This window comes from Alligator mississippiensis, chromosome 15 (assembly GCF_030867095.1).
Source record: "Alligator mississippiensis isolate rAllMis1 chromosome 15, rAllMis1, whole genome shotgun sequence".
NCBI classification, from domain to species: Eukaryota; Metazoa; Chordata; order Crocodylia; family Alligatoridae; genus Alligator; species Alligator mississippiensis.
In genome coordinates, this window is record NC_081838.1 from 28,087,077 (window position 1) to 28,112,196 (window position 25,120).

The 25,120-nt window shown below is 54.5% G+C and overlaps 1 pseudogene; it reads left to right on the top strand.

Moving 5' to 3' along the window:
• The first annotated feature begins 244 nt into the window (after positions 1-244).
• Positions 245-24,801, top strand: LOC102561393 (zinc finger protein 850-like; annotated as a pseudogene).
• Positions 24,802-25,120: the final 319 nt, after the last annotated feature.

The window sequence follows — 25,120 nt, forward strand, 5'->3', positions numbered from 1 at the left end:
TGGGTTCCCGGGGGTGGGGGAGTTCGAGGGCCGGGGCACACGCGGGCTCCCTGGGGCGGAGGTGCTGGAGGATGGGGCACACGTGGGCTCCCCGGGTGGGGGTGCTGGAGGAGTCGGGGGCACGTGGCCAGGTCCGTCTCGCTGCTCCTTTGCCGCCTGCGGCCACGAGCGGGTTAACGCGAGCCGGGCGGGAACGGCAGCACCATCGACGTCACGTGGCGTCACAAAGGCGGGGGCGGGGTTTCCAGGCGCGGGCGCGGGGGTAGGACAGTGTCCCGGGACAGCGCTGATGTGGCCGGCCGGCAGCGCGCCGTGCCGTGCCGTGCCGTGCCCCTGGGGACGCTCCCCGGCCGGCGCGCCCGGGCCCGGCTCCCCGTGACCGCGTGTCTGGTCCCCAGGTGGCGGTGAGCGCGGCGTCCGGGACGTGTCCCCACACGACATGCGGCCCCGGGGCGCGCTGCGCCAGCCTGCCCGCTCCTGCCCGCAGCAGCCAGAGGCCCGCGGGGCGGCCAGGCAAGCGGAGGAGCGGGCACGGAGGGGAAGGGCAGGGCCGGGGGGCGAGCCCCGCCGTGTGCCCGGAGAGCAGCCCCCGCCCCCCTGGGAGCCAGGTGAGGTCCAGGACGGAGGCCTCCTCGGGGGTCTGGTGCCCGCGTGTGTGCTGCGCACGGGGCGGAGCCGGCGTGTCTGCCCCGCCCCTGAGGGGCTTTCTCCTGCCCGGGCCTTGTCGTGCTGCCATGGTAACAACCGGTGATGTCACTCACGTTTGAAGAGTCAGTGTTCCCTGGCCCGTCCCCGGCCCCCTGACCCTCTGTGCAATGAGGGTCGGGGAAAGGAGACTCCCCGGGGCCCCCGGCTGGGTCAGGCGCAGCTAACCCAGGCTGCAGGTTCCCTTGACACCAAGCGGACCCGGGAGGTGTCAGCAGACAACAGCTGCTCAGCCTGGTGCCCCAGACGAGGCCCTTCCCCAGCAGCAGGTAAGGAGCGCTGGCTCGACCCTTTCCCGCAGCAGGAGGCAGCGTCCCTCCGTGGAGAAATCTCTCTGCTGCAACGTTTTGGTGGGGTCAGCGCTCCAACAGACAGGATGTTCTTGTTCCCCCAGTTCTCCTGGAAACATTTCACACGCCCTGGAGAAGACTGACCTTGCATTTCCCCTCCCCCTCCCTTAACACGTGCACACTGATAAACCCCCAAAATCCCTCGAGCTTCTGTCCCAGGGAGCGATGTCCCTGCAGGCTCTGACGTGGTGTGATCACCACCCCACGCTGGCACAGAGTTCCTGAAGTTCATCTCCAGCCTCATGCCCGTGGAGGTCTGTTAGCAAGAGCTGTTTGACATTGAGTCTTCCTTCTCCTCCTCCTCCTCTCTCACACTGAAGCCTCCACCATGCTTAGTCCCAGGCCAGTCCAGGAGACGAACAGGGCTTTCCTGGTGCCAGCAGCACCAGGGCTAACCTGTGCACTCTCTTCCCACCCGCAGGTGCTGGGACCCTGAGCAGAGCGGAGCAGCAGCCTCCCGAGGAGGGGCCTGTAATCCTGGAGCTGCAGAGGACTTCCCCAGGGAGACTGGAGGAGAGGAGCTCCCTGACATCTGAGCCGGGCCAAGTGCAGAGAGGGCAGGGCAGGCCTCCAGAGCAGGGGGAGAGCTTGGAGGTGAGCAGGACACCTGGTTCAGCTTGGGGTGGGAGCATAGGTGGGGCAGAGGGCAGGAGGAGCCAGGGGTGGTATAAAGACCTTGGAGAGCGGAGAGCCCTGAAGAGTGTCAAACCTGTGGTGATGGAGGCTGCAAACACACCAAGCTGCATTAGCAGGAGCTCCCTCCCAAGTGCAGGGAGCCAGGGGTGCTGGCATGGGAAGGCCTGGTCAGGGCGCATGTGAAATTTTGCATCCCTGCCTGCCATGGCTAAGCCTGCACCTAGTTACGGTACAGAGTGATCCCAGACAGGGCTGTGGGGGCTGGAAGCAGCTGGAAAAGGAGACACTGATGGTGTAACGCTTGTGCCTGCAGCTCCAGGAGGTGTTTGAGGACGTGGCCGTGTATTTCACGCAGAGGGAGTGGGAGCTGCTGGACGATAACGACAAGGTGCTTTACCAGGACCAGATGCTGAAGAATTACCAAGCCCTCGTTTCCCTGGGTAAAGCTCTGGTTCTTGGTTTTCTCTGGAGTACTTGACAGAAGCCTTACCGAGAGTGCAGGAACAAACCATCCTGATGTGCAGGATTGAGAAGATTAACAAGCATGGCAGAAGACCAGCTTGGCTTAGCAGGGGGTGTCCGGCAGGGCAGCAGCTCTGCATGAAAGGGCCTGGGGGTTGTGCGGGCCGGGTCCCGATCCCGCCCTCGTTGCCATGGGCGGCGGTGATTCTGATCCCATTCTGGCTGCCATGGGCAAGCCGGGGGCGAACCGGGGTCATACCGGACCCGTCTCTTGTGCACACGGGCTGTGGCTGGCAGCCCGGGCACGCGGGGTGGGAGAAACTGCGGGACGGTCTTGTGCACACGAGTTAGAATTAGTCACGGAGGCGTAACGGTTGATTGATAAGATTGTTTACTTACACCCAAAGATGGTATCGGTGTAGGCTGGATAAGTTTCCAGGCACAGCTCCCGCTTCAACCCTCGTTGGAGGACTCTGACAAAACGATTGCTCCCACGGAGTTTGCTGGGCTCCGCGGGTCCGGTTAAGTTGAATTCGAAAAGTTTCCCCGGAGTTATTCAGGCTCCGCGGGTCCGATAAGTTTTCCCCGGAGTTTGCTAGGCTCCGCGGGGTCCGAAATTACAGGAAAGGGATACGTCTAGGATTGCGCTCAGCGACGGGGAGAGGCTAGATGCGCGGTTCATTCTTCCCTCCGGAGTAGTTAATGCTCCGTGGGTTCGGTTATTAAGCCTCCATTGCCTGCTTAGGAGAGGCGCGCCGGGTCCGCGAGGGTCCACAGCGCTTGGAGATCTTCACACAGAATCTCTCTCTCTCCTCCCTCCTCCAGCTTGGGCAGAAACTACCCAAGCCTTAAGTACGGCTAGCAAGCCAATTGCTAGCCGCCACGTGTGCCTAAATTAGGAGTCAGCTAATAACATGGCATGGACCCTAATACAAATGGCGGGAACTTCTTTACAGCGTGTATCACTACGGTGCAAGAAAGAGATGCACACTGCAAAGAAGCTACAATTCGGCGGGAAATCCCCCATTGCACCAGAGCTCTCTCTAGCAGCAGAGAGCTCTACCATGCAAAGAAAGTCACAAATTGATGGGAAATAATTTAGCAGTGCCGAAGCGCACACACAAACAAAAAATCACAACTTTGGGTTGTGACAGGGGTTACAGTGGACAATCAGCTGAAAATGAGCCAGCAGTGTGCCCTTGCTGCCAAGAAGGCTAACAGCGTCCTGGGCTGCATGGGTGCGTGTGTTGTCAGCAGGTCAAGGAAAGTGATTCCTCCCCTCTATTCAGCACTGGTGAGGCCACATGTGGAGTCCTGTGTTCAGTTTTGGGCCTTTGGGTATGGACAAACAGGGGAGAGTCGAGTGATAGACAACAAAAATGGCAAGGGGCCGGGGGACATGACCTGTGAGGAAAGACTGAGGGAACGGAACTTATTTAGTCTAGAGAAGAGACTGTTTGGCAACCATTGATCTTTCCAGATCGTGGTGTATGCATGGGAGGTCACCCAGGCCTTCGATGCATGTGCCCAGGCAGGAGTTGTTTGGAGGAGCGGAGGCTGCCCAGACCTCCACACCCTTTAGGCCACCGAGACGTTTCATGCCTCCCTGGCTGTATTTGTATAAGTGTCTGGAAGTTGAACCCAGGTCTTTTGTGTGGCCGACAAGGATGAACCACGGGGGACTCCAGAAGAGAACACGGAGAGGGGACTTGATAGTAGCCTTCAACTACCTGAAGGGAGGGTCGAAAGGGAATGGAGCCAGACTGTTCTCAGCGGTGGCGGATGACAGGACAAGGAGCAGCCGTCTCAGGTTGCATCCTGGGAAGTTTAGGTTTGATGTTAGAAGAAGGTTCTCACTAGGAGGGTAGTAAAACACCGGAACGGGTTACCCAGAGAGGTGGTGGAAGCTCCAGCCTTGGAGGGTTTCAGGACCCGGCTAAAAGCTTTGGCTGGGATGATCTAGTTGGGGCTGGTCCTGCTTTGAGCAGGGGTTTGGACTAGATGTGACCCCCTGAGGTCCCTTCCAACCCTGACTTCCTGTATTTCTATGTGACCTCTGGAGTTTCATAGTCTGCTTCCTGTGTTTCACACTCTTACCCTCGAGCACTTTTGGCTGGTGGTGTAAATGTTTCTCCCCACTGCTTTGTCAGTGATCAGACCTGTCTCACATTTCATACTGATAGATCCTCCTTCATTTCATCAATCTGCCTTCACTTTTGTCTTCCCCAGTCTTGTAACTCCTGGTGCTTCCATGTGCAGCAGTTTCTTGACAACATGGTTCATAGATGCTAGGGTCGGAAGGCTCCTCACCAGGTCATCGAGTCCGACCCCCGGCCATGGGTAGGAAAGAGTCCGGGGCTCGGATGACCCCAACCAGATGCCAGTCCAGCCTTGTCTTGAAAAACCCCAAGGTAGGGGAGAGCACCATCTCTCTTGGAAGCCCGTTCCAGATTCTGGCCACCCTGACTGATCTCCTTTCCCTTCTCAGCGAGGTTATATCATGTCCAGTTCATTGTACTTAAATGCCCTGCGATCTTTTCCTTGGGGAAAACTATTCTGATTTCCTCCCTCTTGTCCTCTTCAAACACATTTAGCAATCCCAGCATGCTCAGTTCTGGGGTATCTAAATCCCCTTTTCTCCTCCTTTGGTTATGACCCAGCAGAAGTTGATGGAAGTCTTACCAGCCACTCATGCTACAGCACGTGGATAATGCATTTCCTCCACTCTTCCTGTAGTGACATGCACACTTGATGTAACTCAGGTACTCCTAGCAAGGGGTCACTGGAAGTTTCTGTCTCCATTCCTCCCTGCTGTCTTCATCCTCGTACACCAGAGACTCTGGCTTTGCTGTGTTTATATTAAGACCTGTGCTCTCAAGCTGGCTCTGCCAGTCTCAAAAGTTTTCCTCTTCTCTTTCTAAAATCCCTGTGCAGATCAGACACCCATCACTGTAATAAGAATAAGTGGGCCTAGGTGCAGGTACTAGCAAAAACCAGTTTTTATTTCCAGAGAATCTAATACAGGTGCTTGTTCAGGCTTGTGAGCAGCGTTCAGGTATGTATTAAAATTTACTTAGGGTAGTTTGCTTTTCTGATGTTTTTTTTGTCCCCACTGCCCCCCAAAGCATTTTCTTAGGGAAATGCTCAAATGCCTTCTCTAGCCGAACAAAGTGGATATAGACCATTTCTACATTATGCCCTTTCACATGCTGTGAGATGTCTCCTTCTGCCTTCTCTTGTCCATCTCCTTGAGCCACAGGAACTGTATTGAACCCTGCAGTCTTTGCCAGCCTGTGTACTCGTTCCCCTCCTGGGATGATCCTCTGATTGGATGGGATGACTGCTTCAACTGCAAATACAGTTATAATAAAATCATCCTTTCCTGTGCTCTGGTGATGATGAATTAGCTTCTCTCCCAGAAAAAAAAAGTCTCGTTTTCTGTCACCTGTCATTGATGCTTTTCATTGCCACAGGCCCTCTGTTTTAACCTGGACTGAAAATAACCTCGTGTCCACTCATTTGCTGGAATTACAGTGATAAGACAAATGTTATCCATCCACAAGTGTGTCCAATGTCTCTTCTTTTTGGTACTTTGCAAACGGTAAAAGCTTTATCTTTCTGCTCCCTCCTACGTCGGGTATCAGTGCATCTTCATGCCTATCCCTGATGACTCTGTTAGTTATTCTTCATGTGGTACGCAGTCACTAACCTTTAACCACTGCCCTAAACAGGATATCAAGGTCCCACACCTGACTTGATCTGCAGCATCCAGCAAGGACAAGTGGAGCTCTGGGTCTCTGATGAGGACGGTCGGGAAATCTCAAGGTTCGAGGACCCGCTGTCAGGTGAGTTGTGCTGTCCTGTCCACCCGACTCTGCTGTAAGTAATGCTCCTGCCAAGCATGCCGGGGGGACCTGGAAAGTGCAGACCTGCTCTGTGCTGCTATGCAGGTTGCTGACATCGAATACAGTAGGGTATGCTGTAACGTGTCTAGACATGTGTTGTTCCCAGTTGCTGAAATCCAAGGATGTGGAGACAAGCAACTGTTCCCTTCTCCCTCTAAAGACAGATGTCAGAGGACAATCAGGTTTGCTGTCTTGATTTATTGGCCCAGATCTGGTTTCCTTGGGATACCGTGTTCTTCTACTTCCATCTTCACACAGCAATGTAAGAGTTCATTCCCCAGCCCAAGGTAGCCATACCTCTGTAACAGGCTGTCCCATGGCATGATGAGATTTCTGGTCCCCCATGGAAATCAGCATGGTATGCAGAGGCTCTGTGTAGCTGTTACTGTAGAACAAGAAAGAAGCTGATGCTTTCCCTGGTTTCCCCTGGTCAGGTTGACCTGGAACCCAGGAAGTGTTTCATCATGGTCTCAGGCTGCATTAAAGGTCTCCATGGCACGAGTGGGATTCAGAAGCTTTCATGTATTTTCATGTTGATATCCCGCGTGTTTTGCACCAGTATTGCCCCTTCCTGTTTCCTCTCTGAGGCCTTGAGTGTTATGAAGCTGAGACTCAGCAGAGAGTCCAGGTTCGGGTTCATACCAAGGCCTTGAACCCAGTGCAGACTCCTGTGACATGGACCCTCCTGGGACGCGTCAGCAGAGGGAAAGCTCCATGGACTCATTCCCTGCACCAGACCTGGCCCTGGAAGCAGGCAGGAAGTACAGCTCTGCTCCTTTCAGAAGAGAGACCTGAAGCTCCAAGTCGTCCCCTCCTCCTCAGCCCATTAGAGCATGAAACCATTCAGATAGTGTCTTACCGCACATGTCCCACATGTGCTTCTCCCAGCACGGCCTGAGGTAATGGGTGCTGACAGCTGCACCAGAAACTATTGAGAGTCCTGCTCTGAACCCCACCAAGTAGGGAACATTAGCCCTCACCCCCAGCACTTGGGGTTTTGTCAGAAAGACCTTGTTTTCCTGAGGGAACACAAGTGCCAATGTCCAGGCCTGCTCTGATACCCATCTCATTTGCTCTGATACCCAGCAGAAGGAATAGCAGTGTTTCCTCTTTGACAACAGGGCGGGCACTAATCTGGTGTTTCTCTTCCCCGTGTAGGAGGGGCCTGGCTGCTGAGCACAGCTGAGGAGAAGACTCCTCTGGGATGGCCTGCAGCCCTGGAGCCAGCACGAACTTCCCTAGGGAGTTTGGGCAAGATGGACTCCCTGAGACCTGAGAAGCAGCCATGGCACAAGAGTCAAGGGAGGCCCCAAAAGCTGGGGAATGGAGCAATGAACCAGGTACCATCTTCAGTTGAGCATGAGAGTGGAGAAGGGGCAGAGCCTAGACAGAGCCCTGGGTGCAGGGAACACTTTGTGGAGCTGAGAGACCTAAAGAGCCGCTGGAAAGATGCACTGCATCCCAGCCAAGGCATTGGGAAGGGCCTTGGAGGGAAGCAGGAGCTCACTACCAAGCACAAGGGCAGAGCCCACCCCTGCTTGAAAGTTAGGAAAGCCTTTAAGTGCCCATCACTCTTGGCTCCTCTCCTGATAAGGCTATACTAGGAAGAAGCCCCACGTATGCACCAAGTAGGGGAAGAGCTGCTCCTGCTTCTCCACCCTGACTGTTCACTCTCAGACCCATTCTGGAGAACTCCCCCACTGTTTCACCAAATGGGGAAAAAGCTTTGTGCGCCCCAGAGACCTGGTCAAGTACCTATGTGTACAGAGGGGGAAGCATTAGCACTGCTGTGTCAAGTGTGGTGAGGCCTTCACCCATTTCTTCTTCCTGTCTCAGAACCAGTACATCCACCTGGGGAGGAAGACACACCGCTGCACTGAGTGCAAGAGCTTCATCTGCCGGCAAAACCTGTCCCAGCACCAGTGTATACAGATGGGGGAGCTGCCACACCGCTGCATCAAGCCCGTGAAGAGGTTTATGCATTCATCCAGCTTCCTCAGTCACTGGTGTATGCATGAGAGGGAGAAGCCACATCAGTGCTCAGAGTGTGGGAAGAGCTACACCCAATCCTCCAACCTGGCTCGGCACCAGTGTATCCACACAGGGGAGAAGCTACATCAATGCTTAGAGTGTGGGAAGAGCTTCACTCGCTTCTCCCACCTGGCTCGGCATCAGCGTATCCACACAGGGGAGAAACCACATCAGTGCTCAGATTGCGGCAAGAGCTTCACTCAGTCCTCCAGCCTGGCTCAGCATCAGCAAATCCACACAGGGGAGAAGCCATATCAGTGCTCTGAGTATGGTAAATGCTTCACTCACTTCTCCTACCTGGCTCAGCACCAGCATATCCACACACGGGAGAAGCCGTATCTGTGCTCAGACTGTGGGAAGAGCTTCACCCGATCCTCCAGCCTGGCTCAGCACCAGCGTATCCACACAGGGGAGAAGCCACATCAGTGCTCAGAGTGTGGAAAGAGCTTCACTCAGTTCTCCCACCTGACCAAACACAAGTTCATCCACACAGGGGAGAAGCCGTATCAGTGCTCAGAGTGTGGGAAGAGCTTCACGCGATCCTCCCATCTGACCCAGCACCAGCTGATCCACACAGGGGAGAAGCCACATCAGTGCTCAGAGTGCGGCAAGAGCTTCACTCAGTCGTACAACCTGGCTCAGCATCAGCGAATCCACACAGGGCAGAAGCCACATCAGTGCTCGGAGTGCGGGAAGAGCTTCACTCACCTCTCTTACCTGGTTCTGCACCAGCGTATCCACACAGGAGAGAAGCCGTATTTGTGCTCAGACTGTGGGAAGAGCTTCACCCGATGCTCCAGCCTGGCTCAGCACCAGCGTATCCACACAGGAAAGAAGCCGCATCAGTGCTCGGAGTGTGGCAAGTGCTTCACTCATTCCTGCAGCCTGGCTCAGCACCAGCGCATCCACACAAAGGAGGAGCCATTTCAGTGCTTGGAGTGTGGGAAGAGCTTCACACACTCCTCCAGCTTGGCTCACCACCAGCGTATCCACACAGGAGAGAAGTTACATCAATGCTCAGAGTGTGGGAAGATCTTCACTCGATCCTGCTACCTGGCTCAGCACCAGCGTATCCACTCAGGGGAGAAGCCGTATCAGTGCTCAGAGTGTGGGAAGAGCTTCACCCAATCCTCCCACCTGACCCAGCACCAGCTGATCCACACAGGGGAGAAGCCACATCAGTGCTCCAAGTGCGGCAAGAGCTTCACTCATTCCTCCAGGCTGGCTCAGCACCAGCGTACCCACACAGGGGAGAAGCCACATCTGTGCTCAGAGTGTGGGAAGAGCTTCACTTACTCATCTGGCCTGGCTCGGCACCGGCGTATCCACATAGGGGAGAAGCCTCATCAGTGCTCAGAGTGCGGCAAGAGCTTCTCTCATTCCTCCAGCTTGGCTCGGCACCAGCATATCCACACAGGGGAGAAGTTACATCTATGTTCAGAGTGTGGGAAGAGCTTCACTCACTCCTCCTACCTGGCTCAGCATCTGCACATCCACACAGGAAAGAAGCCGCATCAGTGCTCAGAGTGCGGCAAGAGCTTCACTCATTCCTCCAGCCTGGCTCGGCACCAGCGTATCCACACAGGGGAGAAGCCGCATCAGTGCTCAGAGTGCGGCAAGAGCTTCACTCATTCCTCCAGCCTGGCTTGGCACCGGCGTATCCACACAGGGGAGAAGCCACATCAGTGCCTGGAGTATGGAAAGAGCTTCATCTGATCCTCCCACTTGTCCCAGCACCAGCTCATTCAGAGACAAGAAACCACATCAGTGCTCGGAGCGTAGGAAATGCTTCCTCTGCTTCTCCAAACTGGCCTTGCACCAGTGCATCCCTATCTGTGTGCGTCCATAATTCTGCCAGCAAGAAGGGTTTGGGGATGTATACCTGCGCAGCACTCACCTGTGTCTACATACAGGGAAGGACTCTCACGCTGGTGCAGTGCAGCAACAATTGACCTTTCATTCAGCCTTTCTAGGGCACTGCAGAGCCCAAACAACAGAGAGGCTGACCTCCCAGGTTTGCTGAGGGGCAGCGGTTAAATGGAAACACCACGGGCAGAGGGCAGCCCTGATGGTCGGGGAACCTGTGAAGAGATGATCTTCACATCAGCCTTGGAGCCTGTGCCATCCCCATCTTACTCTAAAAGTAGCCAGTGCTCCCGGGGGGAGAAGAATTACCTTCACAATAGGATGCCTTCTGCAAGTGGCTCCTAATGACATTCAGGGGCTCTCTTTGGCTGAATCCCAGCTTTGTCCTCCCTCTTGGTCCCAGGGTTTGGTATGTTAGGCTCATGAGTTACAGGAAGGAGGACACTGATGTCTGAGGAAGCAGGACTCCAAATTTGGCCTCACCAGTGCTGAATAGAGGGGAATAAATGACCTACTGCCAACACAGCCACCAGTGCAGCCCAGGATGCTGTTAACCTTCTTGACAACAAGGGCACACTGCTAGCTCATATTCAGCTTCTTGTCCCGTCACCCCCAGGTCCTTTAGTGCAGAGCTGCTGCCCAGCCAGTCCCTCCCAGCCTGCACCGGTGCATGGGATTCTTCCATCTTAAGTGCAGGACTCTGCCCTTGTCCTTGTTGAACCTCATGAGATTTCTTTCAGCCCAATCCTCCAATTTGTCGAGGTCACTCTGAATCCTCGCCCTACCCTCCAGCATATCAACTACTTCCCCAGCTTGGTGACAGATTCCTTGTTAGTCCGGCCCCACAACTTAACTTGATATCCTTGTGGTTGGTCTCTCTGTCCTCTCTAGAGGTGTGAATTGGGAATAGACCAGGACACATCTCTGTGTTATTTCCTAGCTCCTTCTCTTTCCAGAAATTCACCTCAATTCCAGGGTTGTTGCTCACCCTCGGGAGCAGGAGCTGGTCACCTTTGAGGCATTACACCCATGTCCTATGCAACAAGGACCCTGCCCTTTTGAATGAACTTCTGGCTAGGAGGTAATACGGTCTCTTTTCTGGGTTAAATGCAATAGTAGGGGTAAAGGAGGTGCAGCCTGTGACAAGTCCTACCTCTTCTGTGGAAGGGTGGGCAAAGAAGGAAGGCACCCATCGTGTGGGTGAAATGCAGCACGTTGTAATCTCCCATTGGGAATACTGAGGCTTCCCTGCTAGTGCCAAAGCCATTTGGCTCCATGAGTGTCCTGTAGGGGCTACTCCAACAGGTTCCTGAAGAAGAAGGCCCTGGAGGTTGCCGTGGACTATACACTGAATATGAGCCAGCAGTGTGTCCTTGTTGCAGAGAAGGCTAACGAGATCCTGGGCTGGATGGGTGCGTGTGTTGCAGGTAGGTCAAGGGAAGTGATTCCTACCCTCTATTCAGCACTGGGGAGGTTCCAGTAAAACCCTGGATCAGGTTCCCCAGAGAGGAGGTGGAATCGCCGTCCTTGGAGGTTTTCAAGACTGGGCTAGACTAAAGCTTTGGCTGGGATGATCTAGTTGGGGCTGGTCCTGGTTTGGTCAGGGGGTTGGACTAGATGACCTGCTGATGTCCCTTTTAACTCTAATATTCTAGTATCCTGGAGCACACTCATTCACCTCTATAATTCTCCTTTGTGCTCATACCCTCCTGACAGTCCACACTGCCGAGTCTTGAGGTCCTGCCAGGAGCAGGGGGATAGTTTGGGACACCTGGGTACTCTCCCAGGTCTGGAGGGGCATCTGATGAGGGGAAGGCTGGACACCTGGCTTTTATCCCCCCACGTGGGAGTGGCGTGGAGTCTGGGTTGTTTGAGCTGGAAGGGCTGGGAGCCTCCTGTGTGACTGACTGCATAGAGGGATGCCCGCCGAGACCTACCATCCACCAGGCCACAGCTGCCACTCCCCAGACAGGCTAAAAGATGGGACAGAGGATGATGGCATGGGGGTGTCAGGGGCGCTGAGCAGGCAGGCCAGCCTGTGCCAAGTCCTGCAGCAGCTACACCCGCTGCAAGCCCAGCTAGCAACCTCCGCCCCGATTTAGGAGCTGCCAGCACCCTGGTTGGCTGCCGGGAGCACCTATGTTTAGCACCAGAGGGGCCCTGGGTGCGCAGCACAGTGTGCAGTCCTGCTGTGACAAGCCTCCTGTCTCCTGCACTTGGCTTCTCCTGGCTCCCAGCCTTGGTCTTCAGCTGATTGCTGAGCTTCAGCTTTGCATTTCCAGGGCGGCATCAGAGGCGCTGTGAAGCTGCTCAAGAAAGGTGAGATTTTCTCTGATGAATCTGAATGAGAGATGAGCATTGAAGTCTAACAACTGCAGGATACATAAATCAATGCCTGTGGACTGCGGTGACCATTTTTGCCTAGTTTCTTGTGCTTCTTAAACCTAATATATTATTTAGCAAATTAGTGAACATTGCAATAAAGTTGTGTTGTTGCTGTTATTCTTGTTTGGATCTTAAATGGAATAATATAGTGCTGGATCTGCGGAGCATTAGAAATATTGTGGTTTTTCTTTACCAGGAGGAAAATGTATGTCATTTTATATGTGGTTTGATTTGTGTATGTATATCAGGGCTGTGCGAAATGGCAGCGTTTCATTTCGAGTTTTGTTTTGATTCGAAACGGCCGTTGTGTTGCGGTCCATCAAAACTTTCGAGGTTTCACCATGGGCTGTAATGGGGAAGGACAAAACAGCCTACAGCTTTGTCATTCGTGGCCTGACTTGGATGGGACTTGCAGGAATGGTAGCCCCTGCGGAGGCCGCAAAGCCTGCCGAGTTTCAAGTAGACAGGTGCAGAGGTTTGGGGGAAACCGTACTCAAGCTGTGGACAAGCAAAACGCATGACATGGGTGACTGTGTGTGTTACGGTGCAGCGGGGTGACAGCTGCAGGGACGGTGGCCCCTGCGGAGGCCATGGAGCCGGCCAGCTGTGGAGGAGATGGGTGCGGGGGCTCGGGGCTCTGCGCCTCTAGCTGCCAAGAGACACAGCTCGTGCCCCGGGTGCTTGTGGGACCGTGTCTGTCTTGGGCGGGGCGGGAACTACTGCAGGCCTGCGTGCTAGGCCCTGCCGTGGCCACAAAGGCTGCCGGCTGTGAAGGAGGTAGGGGCAGGGGGCTCGGCCTGGAAGAACCCTTTCAAAGCCATCTCTCCTAAGACTAAGGCTCCAGCCACTCATGGAGTCCTAGACTGTGAGGCTGGCGGGGACCTCGGAAGATCATCGGAGTGGAGGTGCTGGAGGGCGGGGGACACGTGGGTTTCCCGGGGAGGGGGGTTGGTGCATGGGGACACGTGTGTTGCCAGGAGTGGCGGTCCTGGGGGCGGGGCACCAGTGGCTTCCCTGGGGTGGGGTGTTGCAGGGCCAGGGGACGTGGGATCCCCGGGTGGGGTGTTGGTGGGCGGGGGCACACGTGGGGTCCCCAGGGTGGGGGTGCTGGAGGGCCGCGGTGCAGGGGGTGTGTGGGCGGGGCTGCGAGCCCCGGTCTGTCTCGCGCTGCTCATTTTCCGCCTGCGGCCACGAGCGGGTTAACGCGGGCCGGGCGGGAGTGGAGCACCGCGACGTCACCCAGCGTCACAACGGTGGGGGCGGGGCTTGCAGTCAGGCGTGGCCCGGGCGGGAGCGTGGGGATGGGGCGGCCCGGCGGGCGGAGGAGCGGGCACGGAGGGGAAGGGCAGGGCAGGGCCGGGGGAGGAGCCCCGCCGTGTGCCCCGGGAGCCAGGTGAGGTCCAGGACGGAGGCCTCCTCGGGGGTCTGGTGCCCGCGTGTGTGCTGCGCACGGGGCGGAGCCGGCGTGTCTGCCCCGCCCCCGAGAGGGGCTTTCTCCTGCCCGGGCCTTGTCGTGCTGCCATGGTAACAACCGGTGATGTCACTCACGTTTGAAGAGTCAGTGTGCCCCGGCCCGGCCCCGGCCCCCTGACCCTCTGTGCAATGAGGGTCGGGGAAAGGAGACTCCCCGGGGCCCCCGGCTGGGTCAGGCGCAGCTAACCCAGGCTGCAGGTTCCCTTGACACCAAGCGGACCCGGGAGGTGTCAGCAGACAACAGCTGCTCAGCCTGGTGCCCCAGACGAGGCCCTTCCCCAGCAGCAGGTAAGGAGCGCTGGCTCGACCCTTTCCCGCAGCAGGAGACACCGTCCCCCAGTGGAGAAATCTCTCTGCTGCAACGTTTTGGTGGGGTCAGCGCTCCAACAGACGGGATGTTCTTGTTCCCCCAGTTCTCCTGGAAACATTTCACACGCCCTGGAGAAGACTGACCTTGCATTTCCCCTCCCCCTCCCTTAACACGTGCACACTGATAAACCCCCAAAATCCCTCGAGCTTCTGTCCCAGGGAGCGATGTCCCTGCAGGCTCTGACGTGGTGTGATCACCACCCCACGCTGGCACAGAGTTCCTGAAGTTCATCTCCAGCCTCATGCCCGTGGAGGTCTGTTAGCAAGAGCTGTGCGACCTTGAGTCTTCCTTCTCCTCCTCCTCCTCTCTCACACTGAAGCCTCCACCATGCTTAGTCCCAGGCCAGTCCAGGAGACGAGCAGGGCTTCTCCCGTGCCAGCAGCACCAGGGCTAACCTGTGTATTCTTCCCCACCTGCAGGTGCTGGGACCCTGAGCAGAGCGGAGCAGCAGTCTCCCGAGGAGGGGCCTGTAATCCTGGAGCTGCAGAGGACTTCCCCAGGGAGACTGGAGGAGAGGAGCTCCCTGACACCTGAGCCGGGCCAAGTGCAGAGGGGGCAGGGCAGGCCTCCAGAGCAGGGGGAGAGCTGGGAGGTGAGCAGGGCACCCAGTTCAGCTGAGGGTGGGAGCATAGGTGAGGCAGAGGGCAGGAGGAGCCAGGGGTGGTATAAAGACCTTGGAGAGCGGAGAGCCCTGAAGAGTGTCAAACTTGTGGTGATGGAGGCTGCAAACACGCCAAGCTGCATTAGCAGGAGCTCCCTCCCAAGTGCAGGGAGCCAGGGGTGCTGGCATGGGAAGGCCTGGTCAGGGCGCATGGGGAATTTTGCATCCCTGCCTGTCAGGGCAAAGCCTGCCACTAGTTACAGTACAGAGTGATCCCAGACAGGGCTGTGGGGGCTGGAAGCAGCTGGAAGAGGAGACACTGATGGTGTAACACTTGTGCCTGCAGCTCCAGGAGGTGTTTGAGGACGTGGCCGTGTATTTCACACAGAAGGAGTGGGAGCTGCTGGACGATGACGACAAGGTGCTTTACCGGGACCAGATGCTGAAGAATTTCCAAGCCCTCGTTTCCCTGGGTAAAGCTCTGGTTCTTGCTTCTCTCTGGAGTACTTGACAGAAGCCTTACCGAGAGTGCAGGAAAATTAACAAGCATGGCAGAAGACCAGCTTGGCTTAGCAGGGGGTGTCCGGCAGGGCAGCAGCTCTGCATAAGAGGGCCTGGGGGTTACAGTGGACAATCAGCTGAAAATGAGCCAGCAGTGTGCCCTTGCTGCCAAGAAGGCTAACGGCGTCCTGGGCTGCATGGGTGCGTGTGTTGTCAGCAGGTCAAGGAAAGTGATTCCTCCCCTCTATTCAGCACTGGTGAGGCCACATGTAGTCCTGTGTTCAGTTTTGGGCCTTTGGGTATGGACAAACAGGGGAGAGTCGAGTGATAGACAGCAAAAATGTCAAGGGGCCGGGGGACATGACCTGTGAGGAAAGACTGAGGGAACAGGACTTACTTAGCCTAGAGAAGAGGAGACTGCTTGGCAACCATTGATCTTTCCAGATCACGGTGTATGCATGGGAGGTCACCCAGGCCCTCGATGCATGTGCCCAGGCAGGAGTTGTTTGGAGGAGCGGAGGCTGCCCAGACCTTCCACCCCCTTTAGGCCACTGAGACGTTTCGTGCCTCCCTGGCTGTATTTGTATAGGTTTCTGAAGTTGAACCCAGGTCTTTTGTGTGGCGGACAAGGATGAACCACGGGGGACTCCAGAAGAGGACATGGAGAGGGGACTTGATAGTAGCCTTCAACTACCTGAAGGGAGGGTCGAAAGGGAATGGAGCCAGACTGTTCTCAGCGGTGGCGGATGACAGGACAAGGAGCAGCCGTCTCAGGTTGCATCCTGGGAAGTTTAGGTTTGATGTTAGAAGAAGGTTCTTACTAGGAGGGTAGGAAAACACCGGAACGGGTTACCCAGAGAGGTGGTGGAAGCTCCAGCCTTGGAGGGTTTCAGGACCCGGCTAAAAGCTTTGGCTGGGATGATCTAGTTGGGGCTGGTCCTGCTTTGAGCAGGGGTTTGGACTAGATGTGACCCCCTGAGGTCCCTTCCAACCCTGACTTCCTGTATTTCTATGTGACCTCTGGAGTTTCATAGTCGGCTTCCTGTGTTTCACACTTACCCTCGAGCACTTTTGGCTGGTGGTGAAAATGTTTCTCCCCACTGCTTTGTCAGTGATCAGACCCGTCTCACATTTCATACTGATAGATCCTCCTTCATTTCATCAATCCGCCTTCACTTTTGTCTTCCCCAGTCTTGTAACTCCTGGTGCTTCCATGTGCAGCAGTTTCTTGACAACATGGTTCATAGATGCTAGGGTCGGAAGGGACCTCACCAGATCATCGAGTCCGACCCCCGGCCATGGGTAGGAAAGAGTGCTGGGCTGAGATGACCCCAGCCAGATGCCAATCCAGCCTTGTCTTGAAAACCCTGAGGGCAGGGGATAGCACCATCTCTCTTGCAAGCCCATTCCAGATTCTGGCCACCCTGACTGATCTCCTTTCCCTTCTCAGCGAGGTTATATCATGTCCAGTTCATTGTACTTAAATGCCCTGCAATCTTTTCCTTGGGGAAAACTATTCTGATTTCCTCCCTCTTTTGCCTAGCTTGTCCTCTCCAAACACATTTAGCAATCCCAGCGTGCTCAGTTCTGGGGTATCTAAATCCCCTTTTCTCCTCCTTTGGTTATGACCCAGCAGAAGTTGACGGAAGTCTTACCAGCCACTCATGCTACAGCACGTGGATAATGCATTTCCTCCACTCTTCCTGTAGTGACATGCACACTTGATGTATCCCAGGTACTCCTAGCAAGGGGTCACTGGAAGCTTCTGTCTCCATTCCTCCCTGCTGTCTTCATTCTCGTACACCAGAGACTCTGGCTTTGCTGTGTTTACATTAAGACCTGTGCTCTCAAGCTGGCTCTGCCAGTCTCAAAAGTTTTCCTCTTCTCTTTCTAAAATCCCTGTGCAGATCAGACACCCATCACTGTAATAAGAAGAAGTGGGCCTAGGTGCAGGTACTAGCAAAAACCCAGTTTCATATCCAGAGAATCTAATACAGGTGCTTGTTCAGGCTTGTGAGCAGCGTTCAGGTATGTATTAACATTTACTTAGGGTAGTTTGCTTTTCTGATTTTTTTTTTTGCCCCCACTGCCCCCCAAAGCATTTTCTTAGGGAAATGCTCAAATGCCTTCTCTAGCTGAACAAAGTGGATATAGACCATTTCTACATTATGCCCTTTCACATGCTGTGAGATGTCTCCTTCTGCCTTCTCTTGTCCGTCTCCTTGAGCCACAGGAACTGTATTGAACCCTGCAGTCTTTGCCAGCCTGTGTACTCGTTCCCCTCCTGGGATGATCCTCTGATTGGATGGGATGACTGCTTCAACTGCAAATACAGTTATAATAAAATCATCCTTTCCTGTGCTCTGGAGATGATGAATTAGCTTCTCTCCCAGAAAAAAAAAAGTCTCGTTTTCTGTCACCTGTCATTGATGCTTTTCATTGCCACAGGCCCTCTGTTTAAACCTGGACTGAAAATAACCTCGTGTCCACTCATTTGCCTGGAATTACAGTGATAAGACAAATGTTATCCATCCACAAGTGTGTCCGATGTCTCTTCTTTTTGGTACTTTGCAAACGGTAAAAGCTTTATCTTTCTGCTCCCTCCTACGTCAGGTATCAGTGCATCTTCATGCCTATCCCTGATGACTCTGTTAGTTATTCTTCATGTGGTACGCAGTCACTAATCTTTAACTACCTCCCTAAACAGGATATCAAGGTCCCACACCTGACTTGATCTGCAGCATCCAGCAAGGACAAGTGGAGCTCTGGGTCTCTGATGAGGACGGTCGGGAAATCTCAAGGTTCGAGGACCCGCTGTCAGGTGAGTTGTGCTGTCCTGTCCACCCGACTCTGCTGTAAGTAATGCTCCTGCCAAGCATGCCAGGGGGACCTGGAAAGTGCAGACCTGCTCTGTGCTGCCATGCAGGTTGCTGACATCGAATACAGTAGGGTATGCTGTAGCGTGTCTAGACATGTGTTGTTCCCAGTTGCTGAAATCCAAGGATGTGGAGACAAGCAACTGTTCCCTTCTCCCTCTAAAGACAGATGTCAGAGGACAATCAGGTTTGCTGTCTTGATTTATTGGCCCAGATCTGGTTTCCTTGGGATACCGTGTTCTTCTACTTCCATCTTCACACAGCAATATAAGAGTTCATTCCCCAGTCAAAGGTAGCCATACCTCTGTAACAGGCTGTCCCATGGCATGATGGGATTTCTGGTCCCCCATGGAAATCAGCATGGTATGCAGAGGCTCTGTGTAGCTGTTACTGTAGAACAAGAAAGAAGCTGATGCTTTCCCTGGTTTCCCCTGGTCAGGTTGACCTGGAACCCAGGAAGTGTTTCATCATGGTCTCAGGCTGCATTAAAGGTCTCCATGGCACGAGTGGGATTCAGAAGCTTTCATGTATTTTCATGTTGATATCCCGCGTGTTTTGCACCAGTATTGCCCCTTCCTGTTTCCTCTCTGAGGCCTTGAGTGTTATGAAGCTGAGACTCAGCAGAGAGTCCAGGTTCGGGTTCATACCAAGGCCTTGAACCCAGTGCAGACTCCTGTGACATGGACCCTCCTGGGACGTGTCAGCAGAGGGAAAGCTCCATGGACTCATTCCCTGCACCAGACCTGGCCCTGGAAGCAGGCAGGAAGTACAGCTCTGCTCCTTTCAGAAGAGAGACCTGCAGCTCCAAGTCGTCCCCTCCTCCTCAGCCCTTTAGAGCATGAAACCATTCAGATAGTGCCTTACTGCACATGTCCCACATGTGCTTCTCCCAGCAGGGCCTGAGGTAATGGGTGCTGACAGCTGCACCAGAAACTATTGAGAGTCCTGCTCTGAACCGCACCAAGTAGGGAACATTAGCCCTCACCCCCAGCACTTGGGGTTTGGGGAGAAAGACCTTGTTTTCTTGAGGGAACACAAGTGCCAATGTCCAGGCCTGCTCTGATACCCAGCAGAAGGAATAGCAGTGTTTGCTCTTTGCCAGCAGGGTGGGCACTAATCTGGTGTTTCTCTTCCCCGTGTAGGAGGGGCCTGGCTGCTGAGCACAGCTGAGGAGAAGACTCCTCTGGGATGGCCTGCAGCCCTGGAGCCAGCACGAACTTCCCTAGGGAGTTTGGGCAAGATGGACTCCCTGAGACCTGAGAAGCAGCCATGGCACAAGAGTCAGGGGAGGCCCCAAAAGCTGGGGAACGGAGCAATGAACCAGGTACCATCTTCAGTTGAGCATGAGAGTGGAGAAGGGGCAGAGCCTAGACAGAGCCCTGGGTGCAGGGAACACTTTGTGGAGCTGAGAGACCTAAAGAGCCGCTGGAAAGATGCACTGCATCCCAGCCAAGGCATTGGGAAGGGCCTTGGAGGGAAGCAGGAGCTCACTACCAAGCACAAGGGCAGAGCCCACCCCTGCTTGAAAGTTAGGAAAGCCTTTAAGTGCCCATCACTCTTGGCTCCTCCCCAGATAAGGCTATACTAGGAAGAAGCCCCACGTATGCACCAAGTAGGGGAAGAGCTGCTCCTGCTTCTCCACCCTGACTGTTCACTCTCAGACCCATTCTGGAGAACTCCCCCACTGTTTCACCAAATGGGGAAAAAGCTTTGTGCGCCCCAGATACCTGGTCAAGTACCTACGTGTACAGAGGGGGAAGCATTAGCACTGCTGTGTCAAGTGTGGTGAGGCCTTCACCCATTTCTTCTTCCTGTCTCAGCACCAGTACATCCACCTGGGGAGGAAGACACACCGCTGCACTGAGTGCAAGAAGAACTTCACCTGCTGGCAAGACCTGTCCCAGCACCAGTGTATACAGATGGGGGAGCTGCCACACCGCTTCTTCAAGCATGTGAAGAGGTTTAGGCATTCCTCCAGCCTCGTCAGGCACTGCTGCATGCATGCGAGGGAGAAGCCACATCAGCGCTCAGAGTGTGGGAAGAGCTACACCAAGTCCTCCAACCTGGCTCAGCACCAGCGTATCCACACAGGGGAGAAGCTACATCAGTGCTCAGAGTGTGGGAAGAGCTTCACTCACTTCTCCCACCTGGCTCGGCATCAGCGTATCCACACAGGGGAGAAACCACATCAGTGCTCAGATTGCGGCAAGAGCTTCACTCAGTCCTCCAGCCTGGCTCAGCATCAGCAAATCCACACAGGGGAGAAGCCACATCAGTGCTCAGACTGCGGGAAGTGCTTCACTCACTTCTCCTACCTGGTTCTACACCAGCGTATCCACACAGGGGAGAAGCCGTATCTGTGCTCAGACTGCGGAAAGAGCTTCACCCGATCCTCCAGCCTGGCTCAGCACCAGCGTATACACACAGGGAAGAAGCCACATCAGTGCTCAGAGTGTGGGAAGAGCTTCACTCATTCCTCCAGCCTGGCTCAGCACCAGCGCATCCACACAAAGGAGGAGCCACTTCAGTGCTTGGAGTGTGGGAAGAGCTTCACACGCTCCTCCAGCTTGGCTCACCACCAGCGTATCCACACAGGGGACAAGCTACATCAATGCTCAGAGTGTGGGAAGATCTTCACTCGATCCTGCTACCTGGCTCAGCACCAGCGTATCCACTCAGGGGAGAAACCGTATCAGTGCTCAGAGTGTGGGAAGAGCTTCACCCAATCCTCCCACCTGACCCAGCACCAGCTGATCCACACAGGGGAGAAGCCACATCAGTGCTCCAAGTGCGGCAAGAGCTTCACTCATTCCTCCAGGCTGGCTCAGCACCAGCGTACCCACACAGGGGAGAAGCCACATCTGTGCTCAGAGTGTGGGAAGAGCTTCACTTACTCATCTGGCCTGGCTTGGCACCGGCGTATCCACACAGGGGAGAAGACACATCAGTGCTCGGAGTGCGGCAAGATCTTCACTCATTCGTCCAGCCTGGTTCAGCACCAGCATATCCACACCAGGGAGAAGTTACATCGATGTTCAGAGTGTGGGAAGAGCTTCACTCACTCCTCCTACCTGGCTCAGCATCTGCGCATCCACACAGGAAAGAAGCCGCATCAGTGCTCAGAGTGCGGCAAGAGCTTCACTCATTCCTCCAGCCTGGCTCGGCACCAGCGTATCCACACAGGGGAGAAGCCACATCTGTGCTCAGAGTGTGGGAAGAGCTTCACTCATTCCTCCAGCCTGGCTTGGCACCGGCGTATCCACACAGGGCAGAAGCCACATCAGTGCCTGGAGCATGGGAAGAGCTTCATCTGATCCTCCCACCTGTCCCAGCACCAGCTCATTCACAGAGACAAGAAACCACATTAGTGCTCGGAGTGTAGGAAATGCTTCCTCTGCTCCTCCAAACTGGCCTTGCACCAGTGCATCCCTATCTGTATGCATCCATAATTCTGCCAGCAAGAAGGGTTTGGGGAAGTATACCTGCGCAGCACTCACCTGTGTCTACATACAGGGAAGCAGTCTCATGCTGGTGCAGTGCAGGAACAATTGACCTTTCATTCAGCTTTTCTTGGGCACTGCAGAGCCCAACAACAGAGAGGCTGACCTCCCAGGTTTGCTGAGGGGCAGCGGTTAAATAGAAACACCGTGGGCAGAGGGCAGCCCTGATGGTCGGGGAACCTGTGAAGAGATGATCTTCACATCAGCCTTGGAGCCTGTGCCATCCCCATCTTACTCTAAAAGTAGCCAGTGCTCCCAGAGGCAGAAGAATTACCTTCACAATAGGATGCCTTCTGCAAGTGGCTCCTAATGACATCCAGGGGCTGTTTTTGGCTGAATCCCAGCTTTGTCCTCCCTCTTGGTCCCAGGGTTTGGTATGTTAGGTTCTTGAGTTGCAAGAAGGAGGACACTCATGTCTGGGGGAGCATTCCTTGCTTCTAAGCAACCCTGATCTTGCCTTTCCTTCCCACCACATCACCCCTCTCCCAGGCCTGCATATTCCCATCGGAGCCTGCAAGAAGCCTCTTCTGCCACCCCGTGAGCCCAGTGTGGTGGATTTTGCTTCTCAGCCTCTTGTCAGGGCTTTGCGCCACCAGGTGCCAGTTGCCCCCTCCTCTCCTTCATAGACTCGTAGAAAATTAGGGGTGGAAGGGACCTCCGGAAGTCATCAAGTCCAACTGCCTGCTTCAAGCGGGACCATCCCCAACTAGATTATCCCAGCCAAGGATGGAGATTGCACAACCTCTCTGGGTAACCTCTTCCAGTGTTTTAATACCCTCATATTGTAACACATTCTTCCTAACATTTAAGCTAAACTTCCCTTCCTGCAAATTGAGACCATTGCTCCTTGTTCTATTATCTAGCTCCACTGAGAACAATCTAGTGCTATCCTCTGTTGAACCCCCCTTCAGGTACTTGATGGCAGCTATTATGTCCTCTCTCAGTCTCCTTTTCTCCAGACTAAATGAGCTCAGTTCCTTCACGCTGTCCTCACAAGTCATGTCCCCCAGGACCCTCAATATTTTTGTTGCCCTGTGCTGGACTCTCCAGGTTGTCCACGTCCTTTCTGCAGGAGGGGGCCCGAAACTGAACACAGGACTCCAAATGTGGCCTCACCAGTGCTGAATAGAGGGGAATAAATGACCTACTGCCAACACAGCCACCAGTGCTGCCCAGGATGCTGTTAACCTTCTTGACAACAAGGGCACACTGCTAGCTCAGATTGAGCTTCTTGTCCCCTGTCACCCCCAGGTCCTTTACTGCAGAGCTGCTGCCCAGCCAGTCCCTCCCAGCCTGCACTGGTGCATGGGATTCTTCCATCCTAAGTGCAGGACTCTGCCCTTGTCCTTGTTGAACCTCATGAAATTTCTTTCAGCCCAATCCTCCAATTTGTCGAGGTCACGCTGAATCCTCGCCCTACCTTCCAGCGTATCTACTAGTCCCTCAGCTTGGTGAAAGAGTCCTTGTTAGTCCGGGCCCACAACTTAACATGATATCCTTGTGGTTGGTCTCTCTGTCCTCTCCAGAGGTGTGAATTGGGAATAGACCAGGACACATCTCCATGTTATTTCCTAGCTCCTTCCCTTTCCAGAAATTCACCTCAATTCCAGGGTTGTTGCTCACCCTCGGGAGCAGGAGCTGGTCACCCTTGAGGCATTACACCCATGTCGTATGCAACGAGGACCCTGCCCTTTTGAATGAACTTCTGGCTAGGAGGTAATACGGTCTCTTTTCTGGGTTAAATGCAATAGTAGGGGTAAAGGAGGTGCAGCCTGTGACAAGTCCTACCTCTTCTGTGGAAGGGTGGGGAAAGAAGGAAGGCACCCATCGTGTGGGTGAAATGCAGCACGTTGTAATCTCCCTTTGGGAATACTGAGGCTTCCCTGCTAGTGCCAAAGCTATTTGGCTCCATGAGTGTCCTGTAGGGGCTACTCCAACAGGTTCCTGAAGAACAAGGCCCTGGAGGTTGCCGTGGACTATACACTGAATATGAGCCAGCAGTGTGTCCTTGTTGCCGAGAAGGCTAACGAGATCCTGGGCTGGATGGGTGCGTGTGTTGCAGGTAGGTCAAGGGAAGTGATTCCTACCCTCTATTCAGCACTGGGGAGGTTCCAGTAAAACCCTGGATCAGGTTCCCCAGAGAGGAGGTGGAATCGCCGTCCTTGGAGGCTTTCAAGACTGGGCTAGACTAAAGCTTTGGCTGGGATGATCTAGTTGGGGCTGGTCCTGGTTTGGTCAGGGGGTTGGACTAGATGACCTGCTGATGTCCCTTTTAACCCTAATATTCTAGTATCCTGGAGCACACTCATTCACCTCTATAATTCTCCTTTGTGCTCATACCCTCCTGACAGTCCACACTGCCGAGTCTTGAGGTCCTGCCAGGAGCAGGGGGATAGTTTGGGACACCTGGGTACTCTCCCAGATCTGGAGGGGCATCTGATGAGGGGAAGGCTGGACACCTGGCTTTTATCCCCCCACGTGGGAGTGGCGTGGAGTCTGGGTTGTTTGAGCTGGAAGGGCTGGGAGCCTCCTGTGTGACTGACTGCATAGAGGGATGCCCGCCGAGACCTACCATCCACCAGGCCACAGCCGCCACTCCCCAGACAGGCTAAAAGATGGGACAGAGGATGATGGCATGGGGGTGTCAGGGGCGCTGAGCAGGCAGGCCAGCCTGTGCCAAGTCCTGCAGCAGCTACACCCGCTGCAAGCCCAGCTAGCAACCTCCGCCCCGATTTAGGAGCTGCCAGCACCCTGGTTGGCTGCCGGGAGCACCACCTATGTTTAGCACCAGAGGGGCCCTGGGTGCGCAGCACAGTGTGCAGTCCTGCTGTGACAAGCCTCCTGTCTCCTGCACTTGGCTTCTCCTGGCTCCCAGCCTTGGTCTTCAGCTGATTGCTGAGCTTCAGCTTTGCATTTCCAGGGCGGCATCAGAGGCGCTGTGAAGCTGCTCAAGGAAGGTGAGATTTTCTCTGATGAATCTGAATGAGAGATGAGCATTGAAGTCTAACAACTGCAGGATACATAAATCAATGCCTGTTGACTGCGGTGACCATTTTTGCCTAGTTTCTTGTGCTTCTTAAACCTAATATATTATTTAGCAAATTAGTGAACATTGCAATAAAGTTGTGTTGTTGCTGTTATTCTTGTTTGGATCTTAAATGGAATAATATAGTGCTGGATCTGCGGAGCATTAGAAATATTGTGGTTTTTCTTTACCAGGAGGAAAATGTATGTCATTTTATATGTGGTTTGATTTGTGTATGTATATCAGGGCTGTGCGAAATGGCAGCGTTTCATTTCGAGTTTTGTTTTGATTCGAAACGGCCGTTGTGTTGCGGTCCATCAAAACTTTCGAGGTTTCACCATGGGCTGTAATGGGGAAGGACAAAACAGCCTACAGCTTTGTCATTCGTGGCCTGACTTGGATGAGACTTGCAGGAATGGTAGCCCCTGCGGAGG